Source organism: Nuphar pumila, chromosome 4 (genome assembly GCF_984573655.1).
Source record: "Nuphar pumila chromosome 4, dmNupPumi1.hap1.1, whole genome shotgun sequence".
Taxonomy (NCBI): Eukaryota; Viridiplantae; Streptophyta; class Magnoliopsida; order Nymphaeales; family Nymphaeaceae; genus Nuphar; species Nuphar pumila.
Window position 1 is genome coordinate 113,231,883 of NC_143252.1, and position 16,293 is coordinate 113,248,175.

The 16,293-nt window shown below is 38.6% G+C and overlaps 1 pseudogene across 2 annotated transcripts; it reads left to right on the plus strand.

Moving 5' to 3' along the window:
* Window positions 1–569: 569 nt before the first annotated feature.
* Window positions 570–6,220, plus strand: LOC149840637 (large ribosomal subunit protein uL6m pseudogene; annotated as a pseudogene). Of its 2 annotated transcripts, none has more exons than XR_016431400.1 (2): window positions 570–711; window positions 5,875–6,220. The product of XR_016431400.1 is annotated as a large ribosomal subunit protein uL6m pseudogene, transcript variant X1 (transcript). The 2 variants fall into 2 exon arrangements; XR_016431401.1 differs by having other exon boundaries at window positions 5,878–6,220.
* Window positions 6,221–16,293: the final 10,073 nt, after the last annotated feature.

The window sequence follows — 16,293 nt, forward strand, 5'->3', positions numbered from 1 at the left end:
TGAATCCATTTAGTCTGATTCAATAGCCAAAATGGGATACGATTAATACGCGAATCCAGATTCAGTATCAAGTTTTACATCCAAAACTGAGTCTAGATCCTAAAAAATTCCAAACACAACTAAAATCTGAATCGGGGCACATGTAAATATCAGTTTTTTTAGTAAGTCGGATCTGAATTCAGTTTGGCTGATCCCCATCTGACTCCGAAGTTGAATATGAATTCGATTAACCTAAAATTCAATTAAGTCGGACTCGGTAATGTCTAGATCCGGTCCGTGTCGACCCGTTTACATCCCTTGGTCCCGAGTTTGAACCCACAAACATGTGTCGAGTCAGCTAGGTGTTTTTGAAAACAAAATCTGGATAAATATCCAAAACAGAAAAGACCCGAACTCGGTTTATCGGTACCCGCCTCCTCGCTCTCACCTCTACAGACTACACCTAGCCACCCTCCTCCACCGTCCTTGCACTCACCCCTCCTCCACTTCTCCGTCTCCGTCTCTGTGTCCGTCGCCGTCGCCGGTAACCTTTCTCTCTCTCTCTCTGAGTACCGCAAACACTTGAAGAAGAAGAAGAAGAAGAAGAAGAAGAAGAAAAGGCAGAAACAGCAGCAAATCCGTCTCGCCACAAAACCCTTGATCAAGGATAAACTCGTGTCCCGTTTTCTGTGCATCTTGCCTTCTCCGGAGTTCCTTCACGATTTAAATTGGGTAAGAACTCGAATCCATTTATTTTCTGGTGAAGAAGATCATTTCATTATATGACATCTTGAAAACCCCATGTTTCGCTATGTTTTTTCGTGATGAATTGGTTTGTCTTGGGCATATTAGCAAAAACCCTACGTTTTGAGACATAGTTTCGAACCCTCTGTAGCTTGCAGGTGGCTTTGAATTTCATGTAATATAGATTTTGATCTTTTGAAACTCTAGATTGTGGTATCACTGCATGTTATTTTGATTTAATACTTTCTATCTGATTTTTCATGGATAATTTTTTATTCTGGCTGTCTTATGTTTATCTATGATCTGGTTGGGGCTTGTCGATAACATGAAAAGCACATAATTGCTGTTAGTTTTTATGTGATTTTTCGCTTGGTTCATTTTTTGGTCTTCCCTTTGCAAATCTTCATCATAATTAACCAACAGAGTCAATTCCCTCTCTATATAGAACTGGATCATGATGGACCCTGTGTTACATGGATACGGCTGCGGATAGGGGGACACGGTCATTTTTATGAAGAGTCCAATATGTCTCGTATATAAAGGATTGTGTTTGACATTATTATCTTGTTAGGTTTTTCATAGCTTCCACACTTTTGTTGGTCGAACTATCTAATGTCTATCGATTAAAGATTTTTCTACAACATTGTTGTTACACTTGATGTGAAAATTATCCATTGTGTAATAGAGGAATGGATGCAATATGTTAACAGTGTATGTAGGCTCTTGGACAGCAAACCAGAGGTCATGACATGGTATTCAGGGCAGATGTGATTGCTTTTTACTTAAAATGATTTCTACCCGACTAGGATATTTGGGTTTTGGTGAACTGTGACCTTAACTAATGAACCCAGGGACCATGAGTTGAACTGTATATCTTCATGATACATATTTTTGTGATGTCAGAAATTTTGTGCTTTTGATTACTGAATAAGCTCAAAGAATGATACATGTTTGTTACTGTAACCTTCTGCTGTTATGTGGATTATTGAACATGGTCTTACAGTCATGTATCTTATGTGATTCTACGATTGTCAACAGCTTCTTTGTGCACTTTGCTCCTTCTTGGTGTTGTATTTTCCTGAGGTTGGATCAACTCATTGGCTTACAATTTCTAATTAAGTGACAGGTGATTCTTTGTAGTGATTGCACTGTGGTGTTGTATTTGATGTTGATATTTTTTCCTCCTGATTTATTGGTGTACGTGGTGTTTTACGCCCAGGAATTCTAAAACAGTTTATTTGAATTAGGAACACATGAGATTGGCAGACTGCATTTCCACTTTGTTGATATGGTTTTGCTGATTAAGGATATGATTACTTAAGTTTATTCGATTGAAAGAGCAGGTTAGAACAGACGAGTGGCTGGGATTTCCTGGTTTTCAAAAGGCACCTTGACTATTTTTGTTGATCCTTGTTACTGGTTTATTGATACGATCAGATTCTATGCCATTTGCCAAATTAAAAAAAGATTTCAGTCGGTTCAGTACATGATTATGGACAGAATTGGGGTAGGGGGGAAGGGAGAATTTGTACCATTTTGTTCATAGTTCATGATTTATAGCTGTGGATGGGGTTCAATGGAAATTTACATTGCCAGCAGATTCGGTTTTTGACTTAGTTTGATTTCATTTTTTTTCCTGCTGAAGAAGCTAGGGAAAGGTCCCCTTCCTTGATTGCATTAGTTCATAAGTCCCAATTGCTTTTTTTTAATATACAGCAAAGCAAAATTGAGAGAGAGAGAGAGAGAGAGAGAGAGAGAGAGAGAGAGAGAGAGAGAGAGAGAGAGAGATCTTGAAAATTTTCACTAGAAATAACCAAACAGGTGAAAACTTTTAATTTGAATAATTTTTTTCCAGAGTTTCAAGTGCACCCAAACACTGTTAGAAGTTCACATGTTATATATACGTATATACTTGAATATATATGTATATATATGTATTCAAGTATATACTTATATAAAAGAAATACATTTTTTGTAATAATCTTTTTATATTTTTTGTTTTAAGTTTTTTGTCTTTTTAGTCAAGTCAAAGTCAACACAGTTGACTATTTGACTAACCGTTGGGCTATTCCCAACGGCTCTAATTAGAGCTGTTGGGAAGTAGCCCAACGACTATAGTCTTTCTCCAAGTCTATAAATAAGGGTTCATTACCCCATTGTAAAGCACCTTTTGTAGTCTGGTTTTTCTCTCAATAATATTCGGTATTTCATATGTGTATTGTGCCTTAGTGCACTTTGTGATATTTATGCCTTAGTGCATTTAACAAGTGGATGTTCTTGTCAAGTTTTGATAAACTTGATTATTTGTGAGATTATTTACAAACATTGCACTTTTCTAGAGCTTAAGAAACCTGATTTTTTTAAAAATATGAAATTTAGAAAACTATACATTTGAATATCTGGATTTGCATCCAAGCAGGCCCTAAGTGATGAAAAGGAAGTGGTTTATGAGAAGTTAGGTTTTCCTTTTTCTTTGATTTGGGGTGCTTCAATTTCTGTCACAATAGGAATGGATACAATGCAAAGTGATTCAGTGAATAATCAAAATTTTTGGTTTGTGAAGTGAAGCGGTTGGGAAATATGATGTTATGGTGGTAGGGTAGTTTTTATATACTTTTGGGTAGTTTTGGGCCTTTTTTTAATTGAAATATGTTTGTTCAAATGCATAATTTCAGTGAGCAATTCGTAATCCTGATAATCTTAAGCTTGAACGGAGCAAAATCCTAGCCTCACTAGCTAAAGAGCTGTTACTGGCTTTAAATCTCATTTCTGGAATGTGGGCAATGTTTAGAGCACAATAATTTGTTGGAATTAGTTTAGATGGATTGGGAAAATTGTCCTATCAACAGTGTGAATTATTTAATGTTGTCAACATCTATTAATTTCTGAAAAATAGTGTAGAGAAGTTGGTAGTGTGATCTTCCTATTGGTGGAGCAGCTCAATTGCATCTGGTTGAGAGGACCTTTCCCTTGGTTACACTATTTGGTGCATGCTTTTTTTAGGTGATAGCCATGCATAATTGCTAGTATAAGGGATTTTGTTTTCTATGCTACAGGAAAGAACTTCAATTCCAACTTCAGGTATGAAAGATGCCAGGATGATTGTAATAATGGCTCCTTATCTGAACTTTTTGTTTTAAATTTTTGCTGGAGGATATTGGACGTAGTTTGTTCTTTGTAGCTCCATTGTCAAATGTTAATCTAGGATTCTAGAGATAACAATGACTAATAATTTTTAAATATGGGATGACTGGACTACGTAGTTCTCAGGAACCTCATGATTTTAAGGGCATGTTTGGAAGTGAGAAACAATCTCATAGGAAAAGAAAATTTTACATTGGGAAGTTCTCATGTGAAAACTTCTCTATATGAAAAAAATTCACTCGTTTGTGTCACATGAGAAAATCAAGTTAGAAAAATATGATAAATGTGATAATATTGTGTATTCGTTAAAACTGAAAATGTTTCTTGAGACATATATCCACAAACAATTGGTAGGCAGCAACATGCTCAAAAGTTCCGTCCATCCATCGTGAATGGCAGTCAAGATTCAATGATGGTCTCCGTAAGCTCAACCTATAATTCATTATTGATCGAGTTGGAGCAGTTCAAGGAGAAGAAGGTCCCACCGAAGAAGATACAATGGCAGTTTTCATACATGGAATGTGTAACTGCAGAACCTAACATGAGCAGCAGCAAAATGGGGACTGTTGAGAGAGAGAGAGAGAGAGAGAGAGAGAGAGAGAGAGAGAGAGAGAGAGAGAGAGAGAGAGAGAGAAAGAGAGAGAGAGAGAGAGAGAGAGAGAGTAGCAGCTGACAGAATGAGATACTTTGAGGGTGAGGGATTGCCATTAAAGAAAAAATTTGATAGGAAAGAGGAATTTTTCCTATAAAAAATCTGAGTTTTTAGAAATACTTTCCTTTCAGAAATTTTCTCTCGTTTGGAGTAGATGGGAAGTTTCAATTTTTTCTTTCCTAATTTAACTTTTCCTATTATTTTCCTGCTTCCAAATGTGCCCTAAGTGAGGAAAAAATCCTTGGGAAAAAGTTTCTCTTGATGTTTGTATGGAAACAATAAAAAGTTATGTATATTGTATGATAATTCTCACTGTTGGATGGGCAAAGTTTAGGATTTCCATGTTTCTAACACATCTGCTGGTGGTTTATGTAGCAGGATGCATTATTAGCAAAACTTATTTTGGACCAAAACTTGTCTTAACTCATTCTTGACTATATGTATATTCTAACCAATCAGGTGGTTTATGGACTTTGTTGTGCATTGATTTGCTTGGTCAGGCCATGACTTTGACTTGGCTGTATTGCTTCATGTACTAGTCTTGCTCAGCTTGGTTTTAGTTGATGGGACTTGGAGTCATCGGGCTCTTGGTAGTCTTTGATAGGTCTTCATTGATTTGGTTAAAACTTAAATCCATCATGATGTGAAGCAGACTGCACCACCGTGTTAACTGAATCATGTTTCTTTTATAATTACTTGCCAAATTTTTAAGGGAAGCAATTATAAATTTATATACTGTCAAGGTTTGATATGGCTTACGGAGGCCTTTCTCAGACTACCTGTGACAAGTAATAGTTTGAGAAGATCAAACATCTTTATCACGTAATTCAAAGTTTGCAAGTTAACTTTCCTTTTCACTAGATCTACTCCAAGGGTTTTTGAGATGCTCTTGAAGATATAAAGCTTGTCCTTGTTGTAGAAACTCTTGTATTTGGTTAGTACACTAGAATATTTAAGTATTAAGAAAAACATGTAGAACTCTGATTTGGTTAGTGGCTCTTAAGTTTACATTAGCATGATCACATTCATGGAAACGATGGGGAACCAATTTGTTGCATGGAAGTGATTTTGAACAAACAACAATGGATGTTGTCAATAACCTTTCAACACCTTATACAAATGTATAAACAATGGCAGTACTGGCTCTATCTAATTAAAAGGTCTTCCATGCCATTTTGGCAGGTTTGCCTATGTTGAGTTGCCTCTGAAAAGTTTGACTTGAGACTGCCCTTTCTTGCATTAGATTTAACTATTGAGTTGGATATTAATATTTATTTCATTGCTTTTGTGTTTTGGTATTATCCCTTCTATTCCTAGTAGTTTCTCCCTTCTCATGTTAGTGGTTTTGCATGTAGCAGTGTGCCTTGAGCTAATTTTGGAAAGATGTCAATGCTGGAGGCCAAATTCTTCAAGTTTCTTAAGATCATTGGAGTGGGATTCAAGGCAAGGGCCGAGGCAGAATGCCGTCTTCTGTATCTCAAATTGGGTTACAGTCATGAGGTAGAATTGACAGTACCACCCACTGTGAGTGTGTTCTGTTTTAAGCCCAATATAGTTTGCTGTACTGGGATTGATGAACAGAGGGTGTCACAGTTTGCTGTTGCTGTCTGCAGCTGTAAGCCTCCTGAAGTATACAAAGGCAAGGGGATCATGTATGTTGATGAAGTCATAAAGAAAAAGCCAGGGAAGAAGTCCAAGTGATAGTTGAAAAGCCAACTATCTGAAGAGTTTGTAGGCTAATCCGGGGCTGCAATTGGCTTGTCAAGGCAGCATTCGTTTCAGGTCTCTGTCACTGGTTTTCGTTTGGAATACTTCACACCAAAGTCTTCTTTACTTATTTCTTATGGTAATCTTGTTGGAAGACTCTCTCTGAAATCTAAGAAGGGCCCCATCCATTTAGATTCTTTTTGCTTCATTGAGGCCTTTCTGATGAACGGTCATTATCCTCTCTTACTGTTGCTAGGCACTTGTCTGCACACTCGGAACGGAAAGCATTATCTGTTGTTAAAAAATGAGTGATTTCAGACCTTTCTTTTTGTCATGTTTGAATGCAATGTTATTGCAGCAGTTGGATAAAGCATGTGTGTCGAGATGGATTTGCATGGTACTGCCGCCTCTTCTCCACTCTGCTATCGGTTCTGTCCATCTTGAGATGGATGATTCTAGTACTACTGCATTGACAATGAGTTAATTTTTCCCTCTTATCTGTAAATAGGTGATACATTACAGATCAACACTTCAATTATCTATCCTCTATGATATAAAACAACAACAACAACTATGCCTTCATCCCAAAACAATTGGGGTCGACGATATGAACCAAAAAAGAAAATCATTTTGGGTCTTCCACATGAATCCTTCTCCTCCAATCATTTCTATCCAATGCCATGTCCTCGGTGATGTTCAAAGCATTCATATATTTTCCTATCATCTCCATCCAAGTCTTCTTAGGCCTATCCCGACCTCTTTTAACTAATATATTTTTCCATTTCTCCCTCCTTCTAACTGGAGCATTATTAGGCCTTCGCCGAATATGTCCAAACCATCGTAAACGATTCTCTCTCATCTTATTTTCAATGGATGCAACACCTACCTTCTTACGTATCTCCTCGTTTCGAATCTTATCTTTTATTATATTTCCACGTATCCATCTAAGCATACACATCTCAGCTACACTCATTTTTTAATATGATGTCTTTTGGCAGCCCAACATTCCGTACCATATAGTAAAGCAGGCCTAATTGTCGTCCTATAAAACTTTTTCTTCAACTGCAATGGCATTCTACGATCGCACAACACTCCAGTTGCACTTTTCCATTTCATCCACCCAACCTTTATCCTATGATTTACATCTCCATCAATTTCTTCATACTTTTGAATGATAAATCCCAAATATTTGAAACAGTCATCCACCGGTATTTCTTGCTCACCAAGCTTCACTACACTCCCATCACTACTTCGTTGCTTACTAAACCGACATTCCATATATTTTGTCTTACTCTTACTCAACTTAAAACCTCTTGCTTCCAATGTCTGTTTCCATAATTCTAACTTAGCATTAACCTCAGCTCTAGACTCATCAATCAAAACAATATCATCAGCAAACAACATACACCACAACACATTTTCTTGAATTGATCTCGTAAGCTTATCCATCACTATAGCAAATAGGAAATGGCTTAATGCAGATCCTTGATATAACCCAACCGTTATAGGAAAATTGGTTGTCACCCCTCTACAAGTGCGGACATTGGTTATTATTCCTTCGTACATATCTTTAATTATACTAATGTACTTGAGAGAAACACCTTTCTTCATCATTGTCCACCAGAGAACATCCTTAGGTACTCTATCATATGCCTTCTCCAAATCAATAAAAACCGTATGCAAATCTTTGTTCCTCTCTCTATATCTCTCAATAAGTTGTCTAAGAAGATGCATAACTTCCATAGTTGATCTTCCAGGCATAAAACCAAATTGATTCTCCGATATCATGACAACCTTCCTCAACCTATACTCAATCACCCTCTCCCAAAGTTTCATAGCATGACTCATGAGTTTTATATCACGATAGTTTGTGCAATCTTGTATATCACCCTTATTCTTATATAGAGGCACCAAAGTACTCTTTCCTCCACTCATTAGGCATCTTATTTGTCCACCAAATCTTGTTAAAAAGATTTGTCAACTATTCTAAACCTTTCTCACCCAAGCATTTTCAAGCCTCGATAGGTATACCATCTGGGCCAACTGCCCTTCTTGATTTCATTTTTTTCAAAGCCTCTGCAATTTCTTTCTTTTGAATCTTGCGCATGAAGTCACAATTCAGCTCATGAAAAGGAATGGAGAAGTCTTCGAGATCCTGAGCATGACTTCCATAATATATCTATTATTAGTTAACGATCAACTGAGCCTAACCAAACACCTATTGCTCGTGTTTGGTTTATCAAGCCTATTTCACAAGTTTTGAGCCTAGTATCCTCAGAGCCATAAGCTGCTTGTCTTACTTCCTAGCCTGATGCCCAGTGAGCCACATCATAGCATTAGAGTACATGCACCCAGGAATGACTTAGGGCCTGTTTGGAATCTCGGCGCTTGGATGGGAGTTTATGCATTTTGTGGTCTTGAGGTAAAATCTTGGTCAAACTACCTTGGTGGTCCTGTTTGGAATCTCGGCACTGGGATGGGTGTTTATGCATATGGGATAGGAAGTGAGGCCCTTTCTCCTTTGTATTTAGGGTCTTTTTGGAATCTTAGCGTCGGAGTGGAAAAGAGGGCACCGGAGTGGATTCAAGGGTTTCCCTCTGTTTGTGATGGAGGAAAAAGAAGGAATTCGTGGAACTGTCGTGGGATTTGTCGACGCCAGTTCCACATGGTGGTAGTCGGCAAATCCCATGCCGACTCTACCCCTGACGGTGCTTCCGGCTGCCTCCGATGCCCTCCCCACCTACCAAAATTCACTCCATACTTCCTTCCCTATTTTCACACCTACCAAAATTTACTGCTGGTGGGCGGTGTGAGAAGGCCCTTTGGGGAATCGGCGAGGAAGAAGTTCGAAGGGCACCATTGTTTTTTTGGAAGGTCACTGCTGGTGGGCGGTGCGAGAAGGCCCTTTGGGGGAATCGGCAAGGAAGAAGGTGCACCATTGTTTATTTTGGAAGAAGGTAACTGCTGGTGGGCGATGCGAGAAGGCCCTTTGGGGAAATCAGCTTGATTTTGGGTGTTGGTTAAATTGTTGTATTTTGATGCATGCCATTGACATTTCCATTGGTTTTCTAAATATTGTGATGGTGCAAAATGCTGTATTTTGTGGGGTAGTTTGATTGTGGGCAAGCTTGGATTTGTTTGAGTTCTGGATTTTCTTTTGGTTTTCATCGTTCGATTGGGTTTGTTTGATGATAATTTTGCTGGGTTCTTGTAATTGGTACATTTTTTGGTTTGTATAGTTTTAATTTTTGGGATCTGTTTGAGTTCTGGTTTTCATGGTTGTATAATTTTAATTTTTCGGTTTTCTTGTAATTGCTGTGAGTCACTCTGCATTACAGGTTTGCAAACGCAGTGGTGCAGATTTTCTAGATGTTTGTGGAAGGCATTACACAATATGCTTTATGGAAATAAGATTCAGAATGTACTCTAGAAGAAATATATGTTTTTTTTCCTGTATAGTCTTGTTTTCAATGTACATGACTGAGGAGGCATGATCCATGAGCTTTCTAGCTTGCCCACAAGGGATCTGCATGCCTTAAAAGATGGATCAGCTTATCTTGCTCACAAGGGATCTGCATGCCTGACTACATATTATATTGCTCACCCTATTTTAGCTTTTATCAGCTTCTAGTTCAGTGCCTCTCAACCTTTGAGTCATTTTGTTTTTTCCTTCAAATGGGTTATATTGAGGAACTTTGTGCTTAAATGTATTTTTGCTATTTTTTGAGTTCTTTTTGATGGTTGCTTCTGTTATTCCCTTAAGAAAAGGGCGGTTGAATATTATTGTTATGGTTTTCTTTTCATGGTTACTCATTCTTAACAAGGGTGTGTGTGTGGCTCTAGAACCTTGTAGATGCTTGCAGCCCTATTTTGATTACTATTATTCTTGATTATATCTTTTTGCGCACATGAATGCCGATACCTATTTTGGTTTGAAGTGATCGGGTGTTTCTTTTAGCTGTTATGAATCAATTGGAAGGCTGCATACTTCAAATTGTGTAGGCATTGCCAAAATTTTTGTTAATATTCATTCTGTTACATGCTTCATTTTGAACATAGTTCAGATGATCTTAAAATATTTCCAGACTTTTTCTTTTTCCAGTTAATTCTTGAACATAGCTCAGAATTATCTTCTAATTTGTCTCTTTGTAAGTGTAACTGTTTTACTGTCTGAATAGCTAGTCAAGAAGCAGATTGAACAATTTTTCCCTTATGCAACGATGCATTTTCTGTACCCTGTAAAACATTCCTTTTACTTTTCTCTGCAGCATCAATCTGCGCTTCTCTTCTATGCCCCACATAACCAGCAGGAACCTTTCCATCCTCAGACTTCAATACGTTAGAAGAAAAGGATAAAACCTTCCTAGTCATATCATTTACATTTTTATTACTTGATGTATCTTGAAAAACTGTGTTTACAACAACCACATTGTCACGAGCATCTACATTAGTCAGTCCTCTACGTTCTTCAATTTTTATCATGAGGATCTTCTGTGGCTGCATTGACATCTCCATTAGTAGCATTGTCATTCTGCCTGGTGCTCTGCCTTGAGCTTTCAACTTCATTATCTGATGCATAGTTTGCAAGACCAAGCAAATTTCCACCAGGTGAACTGGAAGAAGACTTCCGATCAACATTGAACTCTAGCAGATGCCTTGGAAGAAGGCAGTTTGTTGCTTGTTGGCACTATGCAATCACAATGATAGTTCCGCTTCTGCATCAACCTGAGACCAAATTATTCATTAAGAACAGCTCACAGAATAAAACAATTAGAATATTCAGCCAGTAAGTTATCGCAAAATATGATGAATAGTTTGCAAGCCATGACATTGAAGCAAAAGGTCCACCATGAGCATGAGTTTTGCATGTGCGCACACACAGGCAAGCACAATCTTAAAATGTTTACCAATAATTGATTAAATAAATTTTAACAGATTAAAATCCCTATAAATTTTGTGAAGATTGTAGTCTCAGACACTAGCTCAAGCTTATTGGGTTCGTCTAACGGATAGGCTCAATCTATGCTAGGTGTAGATCACTAAGTCCAAGCTCTCAAAGGCAATCCAATGCAAATACCACGTATGCATGTTTGTTTGGAATCCGTCTACTTGAAAAGGTAACTATGAAATCTACACATCTTCTCAAACAACTTCAATAATGGATTTGAAGGTTTTTGATGGAATTTTGATGGTGCTCTCAAACAAGCATGGGGGAAGTACCAAATTTACTGAATTTGTGGATTCCATACTTCCCCAACTATCACGGGCGTTGAGATTTCAAACAGGGCTTTACACTGAATCATGGATTTGGCAGCTGCCACTTCTTCAAATGCATAAACTTCATAAACGCCCATCCCAGCTGCAGATTCCAAACAGGCCCTTTGGAGTTGTGTGGGTAAGATATTGCTTCAAACTCAATCTAATCAGTTAGGTTTTTTATATAGGTGTCATCAGCTGGCCAGATTCAGCAAAAGGCTTCTTATACGTGTTCCAAACCTTACTGCAATTATATCAAGTCTGACTGGATTGGGTTTGGTTATACAAGCATTTGATAGTACCCAATCCGGACTCGAGTCTAATTGGGCCACCATAAAAGAAACCATACCCATATCCTATAAGGAATATAAGAACTAGACTCTGACCATAATATTTTGTCTTTTTTACATTAAAAATCTGTGGATCTTAGTCTGAACTCGGGTCAGGCCTGGGTCTGGTATAAAATTTTACAAACCATGCTCGGCTCCATAAATTAAACAGACGGGTCTGACCCAGATTCTAATCGGTCCTTATTTATCACCAAACCCTGACCCTATAGGGTTTGGTACGGTCCGACTCATGGTCTAACCCGACCCAATGGCACTCCTAGTGCCAATGGATCTGATTCTTGGGTATTGCAAGCTGCATGGAGGTAGTATTGGATGTGTCTGTGTGGGTGCAGGTTTCTTGGGTTAGAGCCAGAGAGGTGTGGGTGGTAAGTGGTTTTGTCAAACATTTACTCTGGTCGTGGTAAGGTGGGGGGAGGCAGTAGAATTGAGAAAAGTTATGGCTGAGAGGGCTGTCAACTGTGAAGAAAGTGGCTGGGTGTAGTTGAGTGGGCGCCACTCCTACTTTGTGACCCCCCCCCCCCCCCAAAAAAAAAAAAAAAAAATTTGATCTTTTCAATTTGAAATAAATCTCATAGGCTAACTCAACTCTAACTCATTTCAGCACCTTGGACTCTAGAGTTTTACTTGTACAAGGCTAGATCTTGGGTATTGTATGTGCCAAAATACTTTCTAATTATAATTGTAAATTTAGACTTTTTAAATAATTATGATTATTAAAATAGAGTATGATAAAGTACAAATTGATGACACTAATGGTTCCCTAGTGCTGAGACTAGATATTTGTTATATTTGTCTCATTTACAAACAATTTCATGGTATTTAATACATGTTCCATGGTCATTGATCACTATGTTATATACAACAGTGTCTTTTCCTGTCCTTTTCTTTTTCCTTTTATCCACCTCAAGAAATCCTGCTGAAAACAGTTTGAAGGAACATAGCCTTAGTTTCACAATCAGAAGCAAACTGACCAAGTACTGCAATTGTTGCAGTGCTAGTTCCTATCTTCTCAATGCCCTTATAAACCATGCATATGTGGTTGGCTTACACAACCACAATAACCCCTCCGGTGAAAACTGAATAAATACTCTCTGGAATCTGTCTTGTTAGTCTTTCTTGAACTTGGAGATGGCATCCATGAAAATTTACAACAGACTGAAAACAAGACCTCTCTGCAACTGTGTGCTCGTCATTTGAGATGTAGCCAATATGGGCAGCAGATGGTGATCACACTGGTACCAAAATGGCAAGTTCGGTTCTAAACAGATATCACATTTACCCACATTGCTTTTTTCATCATCAATCGGTTTTTGTTTGTGCTACTTGGTGATGGTAGAAACTTGAAGGCAGCCTCTATGATGGAAAACTCGATTGTGGGAGTGATGAAATCGGGTGTGATTGGATTGGCCTGGTGGAAGCCTTCAGTAAAAAGTCTTTCGTTTGTAGTTCTATTTCCTTTTTCGTTATATCCGCGCCTTGTAAGATTTGTCTCCTTTGCATACACATCACCGTGTATTCTCAACATAGGACAAGCTCCAAAATCTGATGAGATTACAAGCGAGGGGACTAGAATCGCTAACAACCTTTGTTAATTCATAATCAATTTATATGCATTCAAATTCATAATTTTCATGCGTAATTGAAGGACGCGGTCTCACCATTAAAGATTGTTCTCTTCTCTCTCCTCTGTGACACATAATTCAATTGGATTTGGTTGGCCCTTTTGTAGTCCATAGTTATTATGCTTCATCTGCATCTTTTCTCAATGCTTGGCAAGCAGGCACTTGAGGGAACAAAATGCAAATCTATGAGAAGAAAATATTTTCTTGCCCAAAAGAATGAAACATCGGTATTTTCTTGTTTATATAGCCAGTTTTTTTGTAATGAATTCTGATTTTTTTTACATCGGTAATGATTCTAATGAATATGATTTGGGTTCAAGGTATACCTTCGTTTTGTGATTTATCATGCTTGGTTCAGAAGTTTTTTAGTTTGGACATATCACATATCTTGTTTTAATGATCCATGCATAGGAAGGAGCATGTGGCTTAAAGAAAGAAATGACAGTCTTGGTCAGATGACACTAATGTGCTTTCAACTTCAACTTCGCGCACTAATTCATCCCGAGTGTACTCTGAACCTCAGTCTCATTCATGCACTAGGCAGAGGTGAGAACTATTTTTTTTGCAGCAGGGTAGTGTGTGTTGAATTATCAGTAAGTTGACTATTTTTTAGCATTTCTATCGGAAGTTCTAAAGTTTTATGACCCTGAAGGTCAAGTATCACTTACCAGAGGAGGAGATAGCTTTAGGGCCTAGCTGTTGGCTGTGGGACTACTTAAGAAAGAGTGGCGCTTCTGGATGTTTGCTTCCACTTTCAGGTGGAGCAGGTAGTTCTTCTGTAGCAGCTATTGTTGGAGGTATGTGCCAGCTGGTCATATCGGAAAACTCGAGTATCTGCAATATTTGTTAGTCTTCTCTTTCTTACCTATTCCCCTTTAATTTTTGTTGTCTCTTGGTTTGGTGAATTAGATGTTTGTACTTTGAAATTTTATCTAATTTGACTGCCAGAGTACCACTTTATTCATCTCTTAGCATGCCTTAGACTTTATTTTTTTAAATTAAGAATAGCTCTGGATTTGATGGTGTAATGTTGTATATTTGTGATTCACTTGTTGCTTGCCTGGGATGCCACATCATCCAACATGGCAGTGGCTTCTTCACATCCATTTTCTCAAAGTTTCTTGAGTTGGTTTTATTCATGGGACTATAGAGTTTCTGAGGTTGACTTAACTTTAAATGTATAGTTATGAATTGTAGATCTTGTTTTCTGCCAAAGTAGTAATCCAGCCAGAGTTGGAATAAGCATAATATCTAAGTCACACAGACTCGGCTAAAAGGTCGACGCACCCGCGTCGACACGCCCCCGACACGGTTGCGACTTCGGACACGGTCAACTAAGTGTCGGACTCGGTCAATGCACTGGGGCCGAGTCCGTCCACATTTTGGATTCTGACAACTTTGACCGAGTCTATTTTTGTCTATTTATTAAAATTAATTTGGACTCGGGTCCGGATCCAAGATGGTATCACACTCACAAGCTTCTTTATGTGTTATATTTTGGTAAGTTTGTGTTGTTACTTCAATAGAATTACTTTTTTATTTTTGTTTTAAAATTTATAATATATATATATATATATATATATATATATATATATATATATATATATATATATATATATATATATATATATATATATATATATATATATATATATATATAGCCGTGTCCCCGTGTCCAAAATTTTTGAAATTGCTCTGCACCCATGTCGCACCCGTACCCGTTCCCGCACCCATGTGACATAGCATAATATCTATTCTTTTTCTATCTTGTAACATGATACGAGGCTATGGACATCTTTTTTGGAGAGCTTGGTCATCTATGTTTTTTTTTTTTCAATTTCAGATATGTAATCATTGCTCTGTCTATCTGCATGAATTTGTCCATTGTAGGGAAGGTCTTTCTTTAACCTTTCTATATATTCTTTGGATGCAGAGAACTTTACAAAAACAACATTCAAGGGACACTTAGGTAATTTAAAAAGCTTAGTGAGCTTGGACTTGTATACTAACAACTTTTCAGGGATGATTGCCCCTTCGCTAGGCAAATTAAAATCTCTTGTGTTCCTGTAAGTTCAAAAGCTTTGTATTTCTTAACGCTGGACCCTGCTGCAGGCCCGGTTTTGTCAGCCCGGCTCGGGAGGGACTCACCTTTCCCTCTCGACCCCACACGGGGAGGCTCCGTAGTCGCATCCCTACGGGCGGGAGTTGGCAAGCCCCTTATTATTGGGCCAGATCCTAGAGGAACCAATCCAGTTTTTGATACAACAGGGCACATGCCTGTTTCGCTGGGACCGGCCGTTGGGTCTCAGGGGGCGGGTCTGGGTCTAGAAACCCTTTACCCGACCTACCTAGTTGGTTCCGGTTCACGGGCTGTCCCGAACCAGATCCAACCTATTCATTTTGACCCTCAAAATAGACCCCATGTCGACCCAAACCCATATCGGACCCGGACGGAGCTCCAGTTTGGATTTGAGCCGGGTCAAAACCAGACCCATAATCTTATGGATCGGGGATCGAGTTCAAACCAAGCCTCTTATCCCCACAACTCGAACCTCGATCCAACCCATCCATATCTGGGTCCGACGAGTAGTGTAGGAACGGGCCCGATCCATATCCCATCGGGCGAGTCAACCCATCAAGATAACCACCAGACCATGTACTCAAACCCAAACCCACCTGTCCACCCAACCCTGACCCAGAACCCACTACAACACCCGACCCAACACCATATTCCTAACCCACAACCATATTATACCAACCCTACCCGCCAGGAACCCGAACCCCATCCGAACCCTCCACCCTACCTTGGACTTCCCGTCATCCCAGTACCCCAATACCG